Source organism: Archocentrus centrarchus, unplaced genomic scaffold (genome assembly GCF_007364275.1).
Source record: "Archocentrus centrarchus isolate MPI-CPG fArcCen1 unplaced genomic scaffold, fArcCen1 scaffold_29_ctg1, whole genome shotgun sequence".
Taxonomy (NCBI): domain Eukaryota; kingdom Metazoa; phylum Chordata; class Actinopteri; order Cichliformes; family Cichlidae; genus Archocentrus; species Archocentrus centrarchus.
In genome coordinates this window covers 2,889,504-2,911,463 of record NW_022060258.1, presented here as the reverse complement: position 1 = coordinate 2,911,463, position 21,960 = coordinate 2,889,504, and the positions used below count along the sequence as shown (strand labels likewise).

Genomic DNA, 21,960 nt, shown 5'->3' with positions numbered 1-21,960 from the left:
AGAAATACTTCAATAAAGTACATACAGAAAACGTACTGTTACATTTCACCTTTCGACTGATGTGTGGTAAAAATTATCAGGACTCTGATCAATTATATTATAGTTCATTATAAAGTAATCATTTCAGTCACTGAAATCAAAATTAAAACTAGATTTCTGAAAAAAACTGTGTGTGTGTGTGGGGGGGGGGGGGGGGGGGGGGGGGGGGGGGGGATATGCCTGGACAGGTCACCAGTCCATCACAGGGCTAACACATAGAAGCTGACAACCACTGACACACACATCCACACATAATGAAGCACCCACACTGCTGAATGGGTGTCTGACTGTGGCCTCCTGGATGTCAGATAAAAAGTTTGAAGAACGACTGAATGGAGAGAGGATGAAGAGCAGAAGAGACGAAGATGATCAGATGGAAGGAAAGTCATCACTGTAGGCAGAAAGGGGAAGATTCACCTGAGTCCAATCAGTCAAAATAGCCACGATGTTTGGTTACTTGTTTTATTTGAAAGTGTCGCCCTGTCCTGTCTGATGCAGCTTTGGTGCATCTGTTTACTGACACTTGATGTCCACATGACTGTGGATGAGCTGACTTGTAGTGTAACATCTACTCTGCAGTCTTAATATCTGCTTCTGACAAACACCCCCCCCCCCCCCCCCCCCCCCCCCGTATTATGATCACTTTAAAAGCTAAAAGTAATTAACTAAGGCAAACGAACTGAGAGTGAACAGAATCTGAGCTAACAGTGCTCACTTGCAGAGCACCCCAGGGTCCATTCTCAGACCTTTGTGCTCCCTCCTGCTCAGATTTTAGAATAATATAATATCTCTTACCGTAGGTATGCAGATGATACACAGCTGTAAGTATGAGTGTCACCACGCGATAACAGCATGCTACACTCAAAAAGTGCACTGAGAGGATGTGCCAGAATTTCCTGCACCTAATCCAGAAACGACCAAAACAGTTGTTTTCACCCCAAAGGAAAAAAAAAAAGTAAACGTGTCGCCTCTGTGGAAAACATGATGCTTCAACTTCCAATCAAGCCAGAAATCTTGGAGGAATTATGGACTCTGCCATATAAAGACGCGCATAAAACCAGCCAAATATCAACTGAGAAAAAAAATAGTAAAAATGAAAGTATTTCCAGCTCAAGTAGCGTCTCAAAGGATAGATTTTCAAATCCTTGCACTGGTTTAAAAAGCATTAATGGACTTGGACGGAGTTCCACTTCAAATCTCCAGAACTGTGAGGTGATCAGGAAGAGGCGCACACTTCCTGAACACCCACGATCGGCTCAAACTGTCGCTTTATTTATTTATTAGTTTTAATTTTGAATCATTTAGTTGTTCTTGTTTTTTTAATCCTGTTGCTATAATATAATTATATTTACGGATGTATATACACGATTTTCATTGCAATTGGTTCGTGTCTCATGTATTTCTCTCGTTTCGCCCCTCTTTAAAGCGCTCTGGTTGTATTCATAGGGCTACACAAATAAATTTGACTTGAATTAAACTCAAAATGAAATAAATAATTGGAAAACATAAAATTGTGATAACTCTGCTCCCACCCCATGCCCCCCCGTGGACAAGCCGCCGGTGTAGAAGTTGCTGGGCTGAAAAAATGAAAGGAGGTTCGGGGGGAAGCAGTTTGGAGGGTGGAGTAATTCAGAGAATGCAAGACACTGCCCTCTCCCTCTCTCACCCTCCCTCTCTCTCTCTCTTTCTTCACTCCTCCTCCTCCTCCTCCTCCGGGTGGAAATTCATCCTTCAGGCTCGGTAGCGGACATTTGTGTGGAGGACCTCGGGAGTGCGGGACGTGTTGAAGCTCTGAGGTCCACAGTAGCAGCAGCAACTTCTCCTGCCGGGTTCGTCGGCTCTGCAGTCCGGCTGCAGCTGACTGAGCCGCTACACAAAGCGATGTGATTTATTTCCTTTCTCTTTTTATTCTCGCCACTCAGCCCGTCACATTTCCCCGTTTTCCTCGGAAATTTTCCAGCTGCCCGTTTTTTCACTTCAGCTCCGGGCGCTGTTCCACTCGGAGCTTTAAAAAAAAAATCTTTTTTTTTCTTTCCTGTCTAACTTTGGAGGAGATCCGACACCGAGCAGAGAGCCTATATTTGTCCGCTCGACTCCCGAGTGAAAGGGAAGGAGGTAAACCGAGCTCCCCTGTCGCCTCCTCCGCCACCAGCCTCCGTTTTCCACCGCGGCGGCAGCAGCAGGAGCGGAAGGGAAAGAGGGATTTAGCGTGGATATCAGGGAGGAATATAACCCCGGAGGAGCCCTCACGGTCAGTTTCTTTCTTTTTAAATTTGTGCCTCTGTGTTGCGTCCCGCTGTCGCTCCTGTGCGTCACTTTGTCGGATGTGTGGCGTCTTTGCTGCGCCTCAAATGTTCTCCGTGCCTGCGTGTTGCTGGAAAGAGAGAACGCGTCTGTTCAGAGATTCACGGAGAGCGAATGACACGGACTCCAGCGCGGCTCGGCTCCCTGACCGCCCCCTGTTTGTGCTGGTATGTTTGTGCGTGAATTCGGTGCGTTTGGAACACATCCGGGTCCGCTGCGCGGCTCTGGAGACGCCGTGATTTACAGCAGCAGCGGCGCAGGATATTTTTAGGCGATCGCTGTGTTATTAGCTGGCTTGCTGGGCTACTTATCCCAGCTTTCACACGCCCATGCTCTCCCTCCTTCCCTCAGCTGCCTTCCGTGTTTCCTTCTGTCCTTCCTGAATCCCACCAGGCTCAGTCCTCTGGCTTCAGAACCGAACAGGTGCATTTTAATGCCAGGCCAGGACGGCTGTGGTCCAAGAGGGAGAGGAAGAAGGGAAGGAGGGGTGCCTCTCTATAAAATACTCTGACTGTATCTTTCAGCTATATTCGGGGTTCATTTTTGGCATCACGTGAATGCACAGTGTCCCCTGAAATCCAGAACCCCTCTCCGTGTAACGTGGACTCGGAATGAGGCTGAGCTGCCTCAGTAGTGGGTTAGTGACCTCATTGTTCCTCAAACTGCCTCCTGGCTCCTCCAGTGTTTCTCTCTGGACTCTGGTGGGGTCGGAAGTTGGTTAAAGTGCATCAGATGCGTGCAAACGTGCCGGGTGACATGGACGCAAACCTCCACCTTATTATGAGCACCACAGGTTTGCAGGGAGCGCCGCTGTGTGAAGGAGAAGCAGAGGAAAGGCGACAGCTGCAGGTGCTCCGAGTCTGCCGCCACAGAGAGATGTGAATAACGCAGAGCGCTTTTAGAGGTGAAGTAGGTGCGCACCGCAGGGTGTTTTCACCCAACTCTTCGTCATTCCTCTCACGTCCTCTTCGCCATGGAGACGTTTGACAGTCTGCCGCGGTGTGGAGATGTCTCCTCTGACCGAGAGACAAAACGGAAAGAAGGAGAGGAGGATGAAATCTGAGGGGGAAAAGTAGCAAGCTGAGCAAGGCTGTTATAGAGCCAGAGCCAGGGAAGGGAGCAGGGACTAAAAAATAGCTTTGGTTTAGTGTTCGTGGGGCTGGAGTCATTAATCAGTCAGTTAGCACAGAATCATTAAATAAATAAAATAAAAAAAAGAAACAACTGAACACAGAATTATAATTTTGGTCATTTTGAAAGAGACATTCCAAAATGTTTAGATTACTACATTCTGAAAACTTAATATTTGGGGTTTTATTGAAAAACTGGCACTTTGATTACATATTTTTATCACTTGTAAATCATATTGGGCATTTTTCACAGTTTTTGTCATCTTCCAGTCAAAACTAATATGAGCCAGACTGTGTTTTGTGCCACGGATGTGTGAGGAGATTTTAACTGCAGGATCTAAATGGGTCCTTCACACCAGCAGAGGATTGGAGAAATGTGTCCCTGTCCTGCTGCTGGAGGTAGTTTACGAGCTTCTCAGGTGTCCTCATAATGTTTTTACTGGAACCAGCACGCTGCTGGACCCCGAGGGAGCCCGATGCTCTGGACTCACTACAAAGCGGGTTTATTTCAGACACTTGGCTGCTTCAGGCTGACCTTTGAGGTACTGCAGTTTGTCAGCTCAGATCCTGGGTCTGATTAGCCATTAAACTTCATCATCTTTTCCAGAGTTTTAGGTTCTTTCATTCAGTTTTATTTTTCTTTCTGGTTGGTCCAAAGTAACTTGGCCCCTCTGCTTCACAGGCCCTAAATAAATTAAAGGACTCTGCTGTTCAGTAATGGGTAATTTGGAGGGTTTTGAGTGGTCCCATGGGTGCTATTATTCTCTGTCTGAAGCAGCGAGGAGGCCTGGAGGTCCACCTGTTTTCCTATTACCACCAATGGAAGTAGATCAATACCTTCTCAGTACATCACCATGGATTCTGTTCTCTTCTATTTTGTTGAGGCTTCAGTGACGTAAATCAGCCAGACCTGCAGCTGAGCACACTGTGTGAGAGTGTGTGTGTGTAAACAGGCGTCACGTTGATGGGACTGGTGTGTTTTGTACACATGCTGACTTTAATCCTGCACACTGAGAACGGTGTTTGTTTCCGTCTGAGAGGCAGGAACTGATCAGCATCGTGGTGATGATGGCGTGTGTGTGTGTGTGTGTGTTTCTACACTGGACTGTTAATTTGTTCACTTTGTGTACTGAAAGCTGTGAGTGTGTGTGAGTGGACTCTGAGGTCCAGTTGTAAAACTGTGTATGTGACCACGTTCCACTCAACGTTTGCTGCTGAAGTTTCCGTCCTTCCACACGAGGTCGTTTCAGTTCGTAAAAACATTTTTTTCTTTAATCACTCTTTTGTGCAAACTGGGGCTGCCAGTCTTTTTATTACCATTAATTACATTACTTTTAATCTCCTTCTGACAAAAACAAATGCATGTACAAAAATTAGGGCTGCACCAATATTTCGGTATGTTGGCAAATAAAACGCATTTATGTTGTGTTGCCGGTTAAATGTTCGTGAAGAGCTGCAAGATTTTAAAATGACACAGCTTTTTTTCTGGAAAAAATATAAATGAATAACAGCAGAATTTCACGGTCAGCGTTTCCCTGTGAAAATGTCTGTTATAACTTCAGAGGTCAAAGTTACATTTTTAAACGTTTTGTCTTGTTTAACAGTTTAATAATACCTGATGATGATCATATTAGACAAAGACAAGACAAGCCCCCCCCCCAGGAGAGCTGATGGAGGTCCGGGCATGTCTTCGTAGAGTGACACCCAGAGCCGGATTAGGGTTGAAAATGCATGGATGGAACTTGTTCATCAGCTAATCATTGCAGCTCTTGCAGAAATCTCAGCGTGTTGGTGAAAAACAGCATTTATTTAATTGGTCCAAGAGTCTGATTCCTGTTGAGGAATTGCACCTCAGTCTGTTACAACAGAGGATTCAAAAAGGCATGTGTAGCTGCATAAGGCAGAATGAAAGGGCATGGCATTTCTTCTTTGCAGGATGTCTGTGGCTGTGCTGCTTGTGCACGAGGAGGTTTGCCTGTTTTGGGTCACTGGTGAGTCGTCCAGGGTTGGTTGAGTTTGGTTTTAGGTGCTTGCTAAATAGACAAATGTTCATAAACTTGAAGCTTTGATGTTTTGAAAGAAGTCGCATACGCTGATTTTTTTTTTTTTTTTTCACGACATTGTTTCAGTTATTTGAATTTTGGTGTTCCAAGCTGGTGAAAATATTACAAAAAGAATGAATGCTAACCAAACTCTAACCCCAGGTGGGTCACCGGTGACCTGGTGGTTGTTGGGAAGTTATGCTGTGGATGCTCTGTTTTTATTAAAAATGTCTTTTCAGTCTGCATGGCCTGCAGACAGACGTGCACATGTGAAAACGAAGCTGAAAAAGGGCAAACGTGTTCACTTGACTCTCCCTGAGTGAGAAAAGCTTTAAAAAGACAGATTAGTGTTGCAGGCAGTTGCAGTAAATAACCTCGTCTTGTCTTTCTGCTGAGGACCACAGAGAACGTACACATACACTCAGAGCCATCAGCTGTGTTTGTCTGGATTTGTGTATCAGCTTCCACTGAGAGCTGCAACAGCATGAGGTGAGGAAGGTGAGAAATGTTTTGACATCTCCGTTTGTGGTGGTGAAAAAGATGACTTTTCTTGCACCCTGTTTTTCATCTTGTTTTCTGTTGGTTTCCTACAGAAGGGGTCTCTGTGTTAGCCTGTAAGGGTTAGTGAGCAGCGTGCATTTACGCTCGCCTCTGAAATGCCCCTCAGTCTTCGTTAAAACATGCGCTTCAGGCTTGAGAGGTTTGAATTACCTCTTGGAGCTGCTTGTTGTGATGATGAGTTTAATAGATGTGGTGCAGGCTTTGTGTTCTCCCTGCTGTGTGTTGGCAGACTAAAGCAAAGCCGGTGGGTCTGTCTTTGAGGTTTGGAAAGGAAACCCTGGAATTCAGCTTTGGGTTTTGGTCTCTACCCCCCCCCCCCCCCCCCCCCCTCATGTGAAGCTTACATAATCTGTAATGTGCTGAGTAACTTCAGACCAAAGGGCAACCTCTGGAGCCAGCGTGCAAACTGCAGTTCCCCTAATGTTCTCCAGCAGCGAGTCAGTCTCCATAGACTCTCGTGTGAAAATGTCTAACTTCCCAGCAGAAAAAAACGGGGGTATAGCCTGCCTCAGCGCCTCTGGACTGTTTTCCCCCTTCATAACAGCTCTGGTGGGGGGGGTTTCTTCATTTTATTTATAACTCATCCACTGGGGCAGCCAGGAATTCTACCACTGAGGTTCTGACTGGTGGACGACCCGCTTTACCTCAGGAGTCACAGCAGCCAAAACCACCATACAGGCTGGCTACAGCATCTCAAAGTCCTGCAGGACATTTATGAATCCAGGCTGCAAAAATAAACCTCGCAGTCTGATTATTAGGTTAGTATTTTTTTGTGTGCGTTTGTGTCTCTAAATCTGACAACAGCTTTGGTTTTGGTCCCATTTTCATCTTGCCAAACAGTCAGGCAGCCATACTTCCCCAACACTCCCACTCTTCTTCCTCTTCTGCCTCCGTCTCTTGCAGTATATCTTCTGTCTGAGATGTTCCCCATTTCAGAAATCAATATCATCCAAAGTAGGACCGAGTTCTCGTCGTGTTATGAAAAGCCTTGTGCATCTGCAGGATGATGATTCTAATCTTTGGCTCCCTGCTTTCTCAAACTTTAGGTTATGAAGCGCAAAGGGAAGATCGTTTTTTTTTTTTTTTTTTTAAATGTATTTCTATTTCTGAAGCTTTGGGTTGAAGGTAAAGAAAATGTGTGCATGCTGTGGAATAAGCCCACTTTATCATGTTGGGAGATGAGACTGAGATTCTTTAGGCGCTTTCCCTCCTCTCCTGCTGAGCTCTTGTGGGCTAAAATAGGGGGATGAGGCATCTCTAGCATTCCTCTGCCTACAGTTGACTACCATTCTGTCACTGTGAGTCATGCTCTTGCCACGACTCGAACACCACTTGTCGATGCGCGTTTGTCAGAACTTGAAAATAAAACAGTCATGGGATGTTTAAAGGGCCTCGCGGGCTTTAGAAGGTGTGGGACGGCGAGGGCTATTCTTGGTGTGAGATAACAGGGCTGGCGAGCAGATTCAGGAGTAAACTGGCCGAGCGCTGGGACGGGGCGCTGCTGAAGCTGCTGGTTTAAAGCACGGGCCTGTAACCGAACACACGGCCTGATGGCTTGCCTTGTGTTGCTCTTTGGCCGCCTCAGAAACGTTAGATGCTTCCTTTTTGATTAACAATCGCAGCTTTCATCAGCAGCAGTTCTCTGTAAAGCTCGTCCTCAGGGTTACAGCATTCAGTGCAGATCCCATCAGTCTGTCAGGGCTCATGTTGCCTTTCCTCAGCTCTGCAGTGGAGCCTTCAGCTGCTGTTCTCACTCACCTGATCGGCCGAAGGCAGTCAGAAGGAAGAAAGTTATTTCGGCACAAGAAATCTTTCCACAGTAGGAAGAACATTGTAGTTAATTTATATCAGAGTGGAAATTTTGTGCTGTGTCAGTGTTTTGTAAAAGTTCACAGCTATTAGAGTTGACTTAACAGTTTTGGATATTTCTGAATGCTTGCTTGGAGCCACATCAACCCACAAGTGAACAAACAACACCCTAATCAACACCTGTCAGCTTTAAATAATCATCACTGAAACTGCTGGAACGAGTGCTGTGAGTTCAGAGACTGCAAATCATTTCAGACTGGGATATATTTCTCAGATAGATTTTATTATTTTTTTCCTGCTCACGAAGTTACAGGATTAATTGATCCTGATGCCACTAAATTCATCAGAGAGGAGCTGCAGTGGGTGATGATAGCAACAGAACTCGTGACTGGTGTGACTGCCCTTCCACAGCGAGCTCAGCTGTGCGAATGCTTGCTGACAAATGTGAAGTGTGCTTGAACTGTGGGGTGTGTTTACAGCGGCTCATTATGGCACCCAGCAACAGGAAGAATCCTCACTATTTGGGACAGTACCACTGCAACATCGATTTTCTGTTGTTTATCGGGGTCCGTGTCACAGGGACTGAAGTCAAAGCTGCCCCCCCCCCCCCCCCCCTCCCTCTCTCCGGTGTGTCTGGCTCTGCCCCAGCAGCTGTTCTCGGAGCCACCTCACCTACAAGTCCGAACCACCTCAGCTGGATCGTTTCGATGAGGAGGAGCAGCATCTCTACTTGGAGCTCCTCCTGAATGATCGAGCTCCTCACCCCGTCTCGGAGCCCAGATACCCTTCAGAGGAATAACATTGCTGCCATGTGGCAGGTCATTGCCCAGAGCTTGTTGTCATAGGTAGAAATGCAGATTGTGCATCATATCAATAGCTTTGCTTTCACACTCCACTTGGGGCAGCCACTCCTCCTCCCAGACTGAAACCATGGCCTTGGGTTTGGTGGCGTTATCTCAGTCACTTTGCACATGACTGGAAACCACCCCAGGGAATTTTAATTCCAATTATATCTGTATCTTAATGAATTAAAGCAAGATAATCAAGATATGTAATTATTGCGCTGAATTTGGTTTCATAATGATGCTCTTGTTTCCTTTGTTTGTTGCTCCACTTAAGCCCAAAATCCCTCCCTGCTGGGCTGTGAGATGTTCACTACAGTTCATTCACTTATTTTCAGTTGATTTGCAATTAGAGTAAAAATAATGCTGTTTTATTAGCATGATAAATCCAGGATTCTTCTAATGCATCTGCATAATTGTATTAAGTAATTGAGATCTAAATACAGACTAAAGTATGGTACGGGTTTTCTGGCAATAATCGATGAGCCTTACCTGAGTTGGAGGTCATCGCTCAGTAAAGGCTGCTCCTTAAACTTCATGCATAAAGATTCTGAACAGACTCACCATTACAGTTTTAATATTTCAGACCTTTTATTGTAAATCATTCACAGCAGCGTCCTCCATAGATGAGAACAATCATCTAATCATCTTCATTGTGACATAAACACCTTTCATTGAGCGTCGTTTCATTTCCATCGTGTGTGTCTGCACATGTGGCTCTGCAGCTGCACGGTGGCAGTTTCTTGTAAATTCTCTGCCGGCGTGCTGCCGCAGCAAAGCTGAGCGATCAGAGCAGCTCGGTGCTCAGGCCTGTATGTCGCTGATACGGAGACCATTTTAGAGCTCGGGAGGGAGGGATGTCGTTCCCGTTGCGACGCCTCAGTGCTCGTACCTGTGGCGCTTCGCTGAGGCTCATATTTGTTTGGATTAGCTGCTGACATGCCTCATGCACATTAGTGGAATAAAAACATAAACATAGAGGTCAGAATTCCTGCTTTTAGCTCCTTGTTACTTCCCTCTATTTGTCCGGTTGGCTGTGGCAGCAGCAGATATCCCAGCACTGTCGTCCCCCCGCTCTGTGTGCGCGCTCACATGTCACACTTCTGATCTGGGAGGAGAGAAAACAGGGTGGCAGTTCAGTAATTAGTTCTGGGGCATTAACTGCTTATCAGTGGACACTTTTATTAGCCCCCCCGTTTTGGCTGGTTAGCCTTCTGGACATGGAGCCAAATGGCGCCCTGAGTTGTCCGGTCAACCATGGAGGAATTCCGCCGCCATGCCAGAACCCTCAATGCTGGGAGAGGACCTAATTGTGATTCAACATCGTTGTCGACACAGTGGCCACATGTTGCTCCGTGATGTTTTAAAGATGAAGCCTGATTAGCTGAAATATTTCTAGCAGCAAGCAGATAAAATGATACAACAGAAGCCTGGGTGGCATGGCCGTGTGGGGTTTTCTTAACAATCAGGTCATCGTTGATCCATATAGAGTTAGGACTTAAGCTTCAGAAACCAGATGTTCAGTTTGCTGTTTTTCTTTCCATTTGTGTCCAAACAGACAGAAAGTCTTTAAAATGAGCTGAGAGGCTAATCAGATGCATACCCTCAGTGGCTGAGCTGGTGGATGGTAAACAGGAAAAAGTGTTAAGTGAAATACCTGGCAGCTTCAGTTTGAGCAGTTTTAAATCAATATAGAAAGAACAGTGTGGGAGATGCAGCCCTTTAGCCCACAGAGGTCAAAGGTTAATGGTTCAATAGTAACTGGACAGATACGCATGGACAAAATTCATATCGTATTGAATATTTGTGAATAATCTCTTATGTTACCTCATAATGACCACCAGTTCACTGGTGACCCATTTGGTTAATGTCCATCTTTTTATCTTTGTCTGTTTGTTGGGTTTTGTTTTAATCACTCTAACGAGGCACATTTTCAGAAACAGGACGATGATACATGACACAGTCATACAGTCGGGGTTGCAGTGGTTCTGTTAAAAGTCTGTGTAGATTCATCCAGATCATAGTAGTCTCTGGAGCTTGAAAAAAGCTTGAAAAAATGACCCAGGGTCTCTCCACCATTTGGTTGAGAGCTGAAGAAGCCTTTCGGATGAGAGGTGAAACGTCTTCAAGAAACAAAAAGAAGTCCAGTCGCCTTTTTTCAAGCTCCAGAGAGTTCTGTTAAAAGGTTTGCCATCTGTGTCAACAGAGGAATAGATTATAAAAACTGATGGACAATAACCAAATCCAACCACCAGTGATAACTGAGACCACACAGTGTTACAGCTTCTCATTCCGGGTGGAAAAACCAAGGCCTGACCTTACCTTACAAATGTTAATCCAACATGGTGTTCTCCTGAGCTACAGTCCATGATGAAAGAACACCACCTTCAGTGCCTTGTAGTAGAACCTTTGAAAAAGCATTTCCTTAACTTACACTCAGAGTATTTCTCGCTGTGATCTTCAGATTTTGCGTTTCTTGGAGCAACATGAAACCTGTGTTGGAATCAGATTTCCGTTCTCAAATTGCTGTTTGACGTGCATCAGATCTTTTTGAAGTGCTGGATAAAGACCCGCGTGTGTGGGCACGCTGCTCGGTCATCTGTGAAGGAATTCAGCTTCACCACAAACAGCAGCTGCCATGGAGACCTGCCTGTTAGCTGACAGAGGTGTGTGTGGGGGGGGGGGGAGCCAGGCAGACACAAATATTTAAAATAACTCACTTTTACTTTCTTGATGATGATCTGTGATAGCAGCAGATTGAAATAAAAAAGAAAAACGTTTGTTTGCTTTTCTCATGTGTTTCTTATCTGACACATGGTGTTGCTGCTTTGCAGACAGTTTGCATGCTTTATTATTAAAAATTAATGACTGCAGTGTAACTGTGAGAAGTGAAAGAGACTCAGGAACCAAAGAAATGACACATGAAGAGGAAAAGGAACATTTTTCACATTTGTCTCCCGCGGTGGAAACACATTTCCTCTGGATGGATTTATGGTTCTTCTGCTTTTCAGTTTTATTTTTTTGCTGCACTCCATCTAAGAGGTTTTTTTTTATTAATATGAAAGCTGAACAAAATTAATATTTTGCACACAAAAAGAGATGGCATGCGTTTACAATGTCAGCTCATTTTTATAAACGAAGTTATCAGCAGAGATAAAGCCAAATATTAATGAGCAAAAAACAAACTGATGATTGTCAGGAGTTTAATCGCTGGAGGAGTGCTGCTTCTCAGATATGAGAATTTGCTGTTTTTCCTGTTTTAGATGATTTTTTTTTTTTTTTTATAAGCCACATACGTGTCACTTTAAGCTCTGAGTAACTCTGACAAGTTTGTGAAAGCAGGAGATTCATTGATCAAACAACCAGGAGAATCATCCATAGTGGAAACGATCGTTAGTTTCATGAGTGAAACATTTAGTAATGAGCTCCACCTCTGCGAGTTACAGCAGTAAGATGCTGATTACACACTGATGCATGATTAATGATGATCTAATGATATAATGCGACTCTCACGGTGACCATTTTCCTCCAGTGAGGTCTGTGATTTCAATTCAATTTGTCTGATTACACTTAAAATCTTTGATATCATTTTAAAAGGCCATACCCTCTGTGTGTGTGTGTGTGTGTGTGTGTGTGTGTGTGTGTGTGTGTGTGTGTGTGTGTGCGCGCGCGCGCGCGCGTGCGTGCGCTCGTGTGTGTGTGTGTGTGTGTGTGTGTGTGTGTCGTTGACTCAGGCAAACAGCTCGGCCCTTCCACCTGGCCCAGAGCTTTTAAAACCTCGGAGGCAGACAAATACAGCCGGCCGAGGAAATGAGACATGATGGAAGGTGACATGTTAAATCTAACAGTCAAACACCACCCGGCTGACTTTACACCTGCCCCTCTGTGTGTGCGTGTCTGTGTGTGTGTGTGTGTGTGCGCAGTTGGATTCTGAATAGGTGACATTGTCCCTGGCGTGGATTCAAACACGTACACACTCGCACACACAGGCGACACAAACAGGAGTAAAAGGCTTCGGGTTGCTCTCGCTCTGCATGTCTGGACGAGTCAGCAGCTCTCAAACAGGGACGCATTCCAGCAGCAGGAGGAGGAGAAGGACGAGAGGCAGGAAAACTCGACGTTTGATCATCTGTTTGCGTGTTAGTGTTACTGATCAGTAAGCTTTTCATAAATTACGGCGACATTTGGGATGAACTTACCAATGAACTGACTAGAAACTCCTGAGGATGTTGAGTTTTCAGCAGAGAGGACCAAAAACAGTGAAACATGGGTTTAAGTGATTATTTCACTCTGACATTTGTTGCTGGTTGCATTCTTAATAAAAGTCTAATCACTTCAGTATGAAACAGGGTCTTATTATTCTTCATGGTATTCTTCTTAGTGTGTTAGTGCTGCAGTTAATGGTTAGAATGCTTAACAGTCAATTATTTCTGTCGAGTAATCAGCCTGTTAGATAATCTAATTAACTTCCCAGCGCCGTGATGTCGGCTGATACTTCTGTCACCAAACAAAGCAAAGTCACATTTATTCTCAGCAACAATACTGGACCTAACAACAACTTTTAAAAACGCGCACACACCTTCAGCTCACGCAGAGAGAGAGGCAGCGCCGCTGCAGCGCATGTTAAACAAATGATGCTGACGTGAAGGAACCGAACAGCCACCTCAGCTGGCACCAAAATAACAATTACCAACACAAACCACCATCTTTGATACTGACAAACATTAAAAATAAGGCTCGCACTTTAAAAAAGGTAAAACAACAAACTCACGCAGACTGACACTCAGGCATGATGGGAAATCAGGGCCGCTCCCACAGATTGGATTAATTAACCAGCTGGACTGTGGTGACTGCACCCCCTAACAGATGTGTGTCCACGCTCACTGTCAGCTCTCTGCAGCTCCCTTAAAGGAAGACTGCGAGGGCCCCTGGTTTAAAAAGACCTTTAAAATAATCCACAATCAGTGGTGCATGCAGGTCCCACAGCCTACCCAATGAACTGATATCTCGCTTAGCGTCACATTTAAATGCCCCATGTAAGCATCATTTTTCAGCATGCAGGGTTATGGCTGTTTTCTTAGCTGGACAAGGGTCACCTGTGACCATCGGCTGGACACAAGCAGCAGAAATGAGCTTCCTCTGTAGTGTGCATGGGCTCAGCCTTTGAGGCGAGGAGCTCAAAGTAGAGCTGTTGCTCCTCTGCATCAAAAGGAGGGAGTTCAACATCTGACTGGGACCTCCTGGGGACCTCCTAGATGAGGTGTTTTGGGCACCCCGGGGCAGACCCTGGACACGTTGGAGAGATTTTTTCTCTGAACTGACTTGGGAACACTTTGGTTTCCCACCTGAAGAGGAGGTGGATGGGGGGAGAGGAATGTCTGTCTCTGCTTAGACTAGTGCCCCTGTGATCTGTATAAGTGTCAGAAGACGGATGGCTTATGGATTAATATTGTGAAGGGATGCATTTTTCCTGAACAGGCAGGTTTTTGTGCCTTAACCAGGAAGGTGAAAACAAAGCAAATCGTTTCCCAGTGGGATAATCTTGTGATTTCCTTCACCAGCACACATCCAGCCTCCTAACGTGGCCTTTTTAAAATAGAGATGTTATAAATCACAGTCCATCAAGTTTCTACCATCACGTGTATCTGACATGCAGGCAGCAGGAGGACGTGTTCGTCTGTAAGGGTGAAAATTCCTAAACTGCTTCCTGAACCCAACATGAAATGAAGCTAATGAACCACTGGTTTCCTGAATTTTCATTCGTCAATAATATTGACTTGTTAAATCTCCTTTTAGTATTAAAATTGATCGGGTGTGTTGGGTCAAATATAAATTGATTGTTTTATGATCTACTTTTGCATTTCTCAGTTCAGTGAAAGGCGCTGATGCGCAGTTGTAAGAGAGCCTGATACCTGCTGGATGATCCACTCCTGTGTGCTAAACATAAACTTGGCTGTGACTGTCGAGACTTTCGGGCTCAGATAAATCAGAATCTTCCAGCTTTCTGTTAAAGGAGTGCTTCACATTTCTGCAGCAGGAAGTAAACATGAAATGTGTCAGGGCGGATGAATGCTCATCTCCAATCCTATTTGCAGATTGTGTAACGGATCAGGATGTCATGACTCACCCATTCATCTAGTTATTCACCCTCCTATTCACCCACCCACCCTCCCATCTATCCACACACTCATCCACCCATCAAGCCGTTTATTCTCCCCACCCATTCATCCGTCAATCCGTCTTTTATGACGAGCAGTCATTCAGGGGACGAGCGCTGCCGTCTGCCAGCTTGCTCTGATGATTCACGTCCCGGAGACGCCATGGTGGCGGGGCAGGAACTCGGTTTGTTTGTTTTCAGGCCACGGGGACGGAGGAGGAATTTGGGAGTGACAGTGGATGTATTAATGGGATGAACTGATTGATAGAGCTGCAGAAATGCACAGCAGTGGGTGAGATGGAGAGAGAAATGGGGTTAATAGAAAGCTGGGGAGTGAGAGCAGCAGGGAAAATGAGCACAGAGGTGGAGGTGGTGACAGCAGGAAGATGGGCTGAGAAGGACAGGTGAATTGAGGAAAATTGCACAAGGGAGCAGTTCATTGCCCCCGAACGTCCTTCCAGCGTCCGTCTGCAGCTCTGGACCTCGGGAGGGACGGTGTTGTTTATAGTTGCTGCTTCAGTTTGTGGCTTTGTAAGTTTGTGGTTCGTACAGAGGTGAAGAGACTCGCTTTGGAAGAACCTCACAGTCTGGACTGACAAATGATGACACGTTTCTCCTCGTTGTTATTTGTTTCCTCCAGTTCAGAGAAATTGGAGGCGGAGCCAGTCATATTTTTGGTGGAGTGTGTGTGTGTGTGTTTTTCTTTTTTTTTTAAATCTCCAAGTCCCACTTCTAAATGATAACACTGTGCAGCCTTTTAAGTTTGTGAAGTTAATATGGCACAGTCATGGCTGCTGGCATAGCCCTTTTTCTTTGGATAACTTTTGGTTAACAGGCCTCACCCATAGGCCTCACCCTCACAGGCCTCACCCATAGCAAATATTCCCCACCTAAAAATGTCCCCCTCATGGAGCCATTTGGAATATCATCCTGGGATGGTAATCCTTTTACTGTGGAAGTGATCCTGAAGTGAATGACAGGTGGTGCTGGGGTGAAACAGAGCCTGTGAGACTGAGGTGTCGGTGTTCAGTCAGAGAGGACTGAGAGTAGGCCTCAGGATAACGGTGATATTTAGCATCACGTAAACCAGCGAGTGACACACAGACCCGCAGATCCTCCTATAAAGTGCACACATGTACATCCAACAAACACAGTCTGTGTCGTGTCTGCAGGGACTGTAGGCAGCAGACATACGGCTGCATGAAGCGATAGCTGCTCGCTCTCCCTGCCCTAATGACTCCTTCTCTCTCTCTGTCGGCTGAAGTGGGTCTCTTAAAGTGCAGTCCTGTACCTCCTGATAGCACAGAGCAAACAATGAATGTATTGGCCATGCTAGTGAGGGTGCTAGCATCTCAGAATAACAAGTCGAGAGAGGACGCTCTGGAGGAATTACTGCACTTCAAAGAAAATCCTCCTCTGTGAACAAACACGGCGCGGCCGAGCAGCCTGTCTTTGTCTTTACTTATAAATTAAAGAGGGAAAAACAGATGCTGATTAGTTTGTTTCTTTCCTGAGGATTGCACCTAGTAATCGTTTCTGCTCAGAGGCGGATATGGGACAAAATTAGATCCGCTCTAAGTGTCAGAACTTCACTGATGCGTGCAGATTTGCTAAGAATAGCACCCGCAAAAAATGGATTCCTGCAAACTTACATCTCAGTGAATGAACAGATCAAAAGTCTTTTTTTTTTTTTTTTGGGTGGTGTTCTTCATCATAAGGCTGTGAGGCTTTTGGACCTTATCCTGAACGTTCAGACAGCCGGGCTCGGCTGGAATCATAGGAATTCTGATTACAGGCCTGGCTCTGCAAAACTGAACACCTGGTTTGAGGTGAACTTCAAGAGGAGCTCTGCAGTAAATCCACCTGATGTCTCAGGACTTAAATGCAGAGCAGATGATGGCAGAGCGCCTTCAAGCGTCTGCATTTTTCCTGAGATCTAAGAGCACTTTGAAGGTTCCTAAAATGTTTATCTAAGAGGTCACTGCTGCTGTTTTTGGAGCTTTTACTGTTATTGCTTTTTCATTGGTCAGTTGTATATATTTAGTTGGGCTGCATGACTGAAATATTTTCATCATATGAATGTTCATTTCCTGAAAGTTGGATTTTAATAGAAAGTACATCAGGGTGATGGTTGGAAACAATTCTCCCAAACGTGCCATCTCTGCATGCAGAGGACTTGACGAGCAGAGCTGGAAGAGTCCATCCAGCTCTCCAGATCCCCCAAACTCACACTATTACTCACATTACGCTCCATTAACTTAGCAGGTGACACAAATTGGCGACTTTGAATGAAGCCAGTGTGAATGTTGTTTTATGAAGCGCTCTGCAGTTTTATGACTTGTTTTCTCCATTAAGAGCCTTTCTGAAATTAGGATTTTCCCTTTTATTAAAGAGACATTGCTCAGTTCTATTGAATTTAAAAAGGCTTCATTTTATTGTTCATGGGGTCATCTGCAAACACATACACTTCAAATACATTTGGGAAAAAATACAAAATACAAACACATTCACGTAGAAAAAGCTGAAACAAAGTTTAAACCCAACAGCATGAAGGCACATTTCACCAAACAGATTTCAAACCCACTAATGATGGATTTACTGTCACTTAAAGTGACTCACTTCCAGCTCCATATTTATTCTTGCACTCCACTACAGTAGCTTTACATGATTCACAATTCAAAATAATCCTCCTTATTCTGGGCTTTGGTGGCCCCTCAGTTCATCCTCTGTCTCAAACAAGTTGTTTAAGCTCCTCCCCTTTCAGGCAAGTTTCTTCTGATTGGCTGCCCCTCATAAACATGCACATGTCCACCGTCTGCGACATCATACAGAGCTGAGCATAGAAAACACAGATAAACTGAGCGTTCAGAGCAGTCTGCAGCCTCAGTGTTTGGGTTATTTGTGACGTCATTATTAGAAACTTTGGCTGTGTTTAATATGAACAGCCACCACTGGAACAGGAAATAAAGAAAAGGATAATGTGTTGTCACTAATCTCATTGGCAGTGTGAGAGTAGAGACACCTGTATTTACTCTGAAGCTCAGTCTGCCACCAAAAGCATCATTTACACCATGCATTTTGTTCTGTGAAAACAAACTGCTGAGGCTTGAAAAGCTATTTTGTGTTATCATTCAGAAGTGGGACTCAGAGCTTAATAAAAATTATGTTAAATGACAGCAAATTACAGCTGGTTCCAGCTCTAATGTCTTTGAACTGAGGAGATCATACGAGGAGAGCGTCTCACCGTTTGAGAGCCCTGCTGCGCGGCTGTTGCTGGTTAAGACTTTTCCTCTTTGAAAACTCAACATTTGAGCTTGAACTCGAGCAACGGTTGCTGTAATTTCCCCATTGTGGGATCAATAAAGCATCATCATCATCATCATCATCATCAACCTGTGGTAAAGAATAGGTCCACTTTAATAGATGAGCCCGGTGATTTTGAAAGGTTACTGGTTCTGATTTGCAGCATTACGGTCAATAAGGGAATCTTCCTGATGCAAAGGACAAATTCATAAAGTGTAATTAAACTCAAGGTCATCTCCTCATGCACCTCTGGACCTGAGGAGACCTTCAGCTGCTTCCATTACAAGTTCTGCATTCCTTCTTTCTTTTTGTTTTTTTTCCAATGAGCAACTCCTAATGTTCAGGCTCGAGCTTTCAACCTTTCACTCGCTGCCAGGCTCTCCGTCCTCCTGCAACCTTCCCTTTAATGTTATCAGTTTCTCCTGTTTGTGGGTGCTTATTACTTTTTTATATATATATATTTTTTTGATAACACAAGTGCAGCGTCACCTTCACAGAGCCTTCTGCAGCACAGTGCTCTTAAATCAAAGCACCCTTAAAGTCAGAAGTGAAGATCACATTTTAATTGACTGATTAGCATCAAAGAGGTTTCACACAGAAAATGCACAGAAATGCCGACGTTGTTGATGTGATCCAAAGACCAAAGCAGACACAGGACAGCAGAATAACTAAATTACCAACCTTGAATTGTTTGTTCTTAGTTTTTACCTGCGTGTCAAAGTTTCAGTTCTCTGCCTTTGTGTTCGAAGTCTCTGACCTTCTTTTCGTTTCAGACGTTTTCTCAGTCCTGTCAGAGACGAGCTTCCACCCTTCCTCTAACCCTGTTAACAACGTGCAGTCGTGGCCCTATCGCTACTGATGGCGTGTTCCCATCAGTAAAAATAAGCCACACTGTCTTAATAGTCAGCGAGTCCCATGTTCTCTCGTGTTTTCATTTGCAACAGTTTAGAGGGATTTCAGGTTTGATTCCTCGTGACATTTACCTAAATCTCTCCACGGCGGAGCGTTGAGTAACATTCAGCGCTCAGGTGAAAAACAAAAATCTAGTGATAAATATCAGCTGGCTGTCTCGCTCCATTGGGCTGAGATAAATTTTGTAGATGGGGGCATCTTTAGCCTGGCAAAAAATAAAAAATTGGAGCCGTGCTACCTTTAAAACCCTGCCAGCAAGTTGGAGGTCACATTGCTCAGGCTGTAAGGCTATCAGCCGTGGCCTGCTATTATCATAGAGATAAAGAATGGGGCCTCGGAGCTGAGACATCTGCAGTGACCGTGGAGGGACTTAGAGGTGGTGGAAGAGAGAGGAAGGGAGGTGGATTGAAGATACTGACTGGCTGAATGAGCGTCTGGCTGCAGTGAATTATCTACTCTGAAAAAAACACCTTACCGGCTGGCAGAAATGTGAATTACCGGGCGGGTGAGCGGCTTTCTGGCCGTATCACTGAGAGTACAACCGGCTGGACTCGTGAATGACTCAGTAACGCTAAATGTGTGGCGCTGCCTGGCAGGCTGATGGAGTGAATAAGTTACTTAAAAGCTGACAGACAGCCTGCCTTAACGTATGACGGATGGAGCTTCCAGCAGATTGAACAAATTAATAAATGTTATTGATCAGTGACCTGCTGACTGCTGCCGCTTGTGGCTGATTGACAGAAAAGTAGATTTTTGATTGATTTTTCTTGTTGCTGTTGGATATGACTCACAGTTTTCTAGATCTACACTACACACCAAAAAGCCAGAACATTTAAACCACCTGCCTCAGCTCCGACCTGCTGGGGCATGGACTCAGGACCTCTGTCACAGAGAACATTGGCAGTAGGGTTTGTTGAGTGGACAAATGTGTCTATCAGTTTCCCAAAAAAAATCATGTAAATTAAAGGTTCCTCATTTTCAGGATAAACTCCACCGACTAATATTGCCCATTGCAGTGGGTGGAGCTGGAGTTTGTCCCACAGTGGGACGAGAGACTAAACGACTGAATGACACCGAGGAGAGCCCTGACGAGTGACCTGACTACAGGGAAGCATGATGGGAAGGACTGGAGCTAGCTGGTTGGCAGTAAATGAGCTTTCAAAATAAGAGCGAGAGGATTATCCAATCAAATCAAAAGAATTGTTATAATAATTGTTAATGTTAGATACTGTAGTCTCCATTCTCATGTCCAACGAACTTCTGAGCTAATGAGCTTTAGCCTCTGTTAGGGAAGCCATCTGCATGTTGCTGGTGGGGCTCTAAACCTGCAGTTCCTCTAATGTCCACTGGAGGCTCCAGCCTCTGACTGACAGGTGGATGGCGACACAGGTGGCTGTAGCTGCTAGCTGTCTGCTAGGCTTCACCTCAGCTAACTGGAGTCCTTGAACTGAACCTCTGGACCTGTTGGAGCTGTTGGAGTCTTACTAGCAGACAAGAAGTCTGAGCTCCAGTTTTGGTGAGTGCATTTTATTTGGATGTAACTGAGCACTGTGGATGCTGCAGGTATCTGTAACATCTACATAAATACCAGGAGCTGAAGTACCCCACAGGAGCACTGCATTGTAACAGGAAAATCAATGCGTTTTACTTTCCAAGGTTATAGTGAGTTCCTGAACCTGACCTCCTTAACCTTGATGTCAAGTGATCCTGCATCCAATAGAAACTTTTAATGGTGCCAATTTGACATCATTCCACCATACTACCACCCCCCCCCCCCACCCCCCCACCAAAAAAAAAAAAAAATGCTAAACAAAACAAGGCTTAAGCTGCAGAAACATCATTCTGCCTCTTTGCATGCCATGCCCTAAGGCATTATGGGAAGTGTAGAAGATTAATAATAGGAGTGTCAAAAATGTGTTAATATGAAGTGACACTCTGCTGTGTGGACAAACATGGATGTTTTCCCTGCTCCTGAAGCTCTGTGTGGTAATAAAGTCAGATTTTTAAATTGTATATCACTAAAAACATACAGCTTATTCTGTAAATAACAATGAACGACACGCTTGGCTAATAATACACATGTAAATAAAGAGAGGAAAGGAAAACAGCCGCGGGCTTTAAATGAACGTATATGCAGCAGGCTGACTGTCTGCGCTCCTGCTCGCTGCCTGTGTATTTATAACTCGGCAGTGGAAGCCAGATAGGACAGACACAGAGATGAGAACTGATGACCTGCATCAGCTGGAGACGGGAGGAGATTCCTATCACTGCAAACTCATCACACACTGATACAGGTGACCACATGAACATGCAGTGTGAAGGGAGACCATCAGCATACATACAGGAAATATATGGCTGTGGTTGCTGCAGTAAGGAGGTCACTGCAGTGTGTGAAAACACGAGCTCTATCATCAGAGGTGTACCTGCTCACAGCTGACCCAGATTAGGCCTGTTTTATCTTGGTGGAGGAGGAAGGAGACGTGTTTGCAGTATGGAGCTAAATGGAGCCTGTCACAGACATGAAACACCTGAGGGCTCATGGAGATGGAGGTTTGGGGGGGGGTTTGTAAGTCCACAGTGTATTTAGCCTGTTTTAAGCAACCCAGAAAGAGAGTAGAGCCTCATACATCAAATTGTGTTTATAGCTAAATATGTTAATACGTACCAGTGATCTCCTCAACATGGAGCAGTACAATGAAACATCATTAATGCTTAAACAATTTGAAGATGCCACTGCCCTGTTTGCCAGCAGGGTGGTATAATCTCCAGTGAGTCCCTCATCCTGTGGGCAGACTCCACGTCCCCCTCTCTGGACTGCAGCTGGTGACGGCAGCCCACCGCATGAAACACTGCTCAGATTA

The 21,960-nt window shown here is 45.0% G+C and overlaps 1 protein-coding gene across 1 annotated transcript in view; it reads left to right on the top strand.

Annotated features, from left to right (window-relative positions):
• Positions 1-1,786: 1,786 nt before the first annotated feature.
• dag1 (dystroglycan 1) overlaps positions 1,787-21,960 on the top strand; it is a 59,105-nt gene continuing 38,931 nt past the window's right edge. Inside the window, exon 1 of the mRNA XM_030723860.1 lies at positions 1,787-2,290. The gene's annotated coding sequence lies outside the window, so the exon portion shown is untranslated. The remainder of the gene's footprint in view (positions 2,291-21,960) is intronic.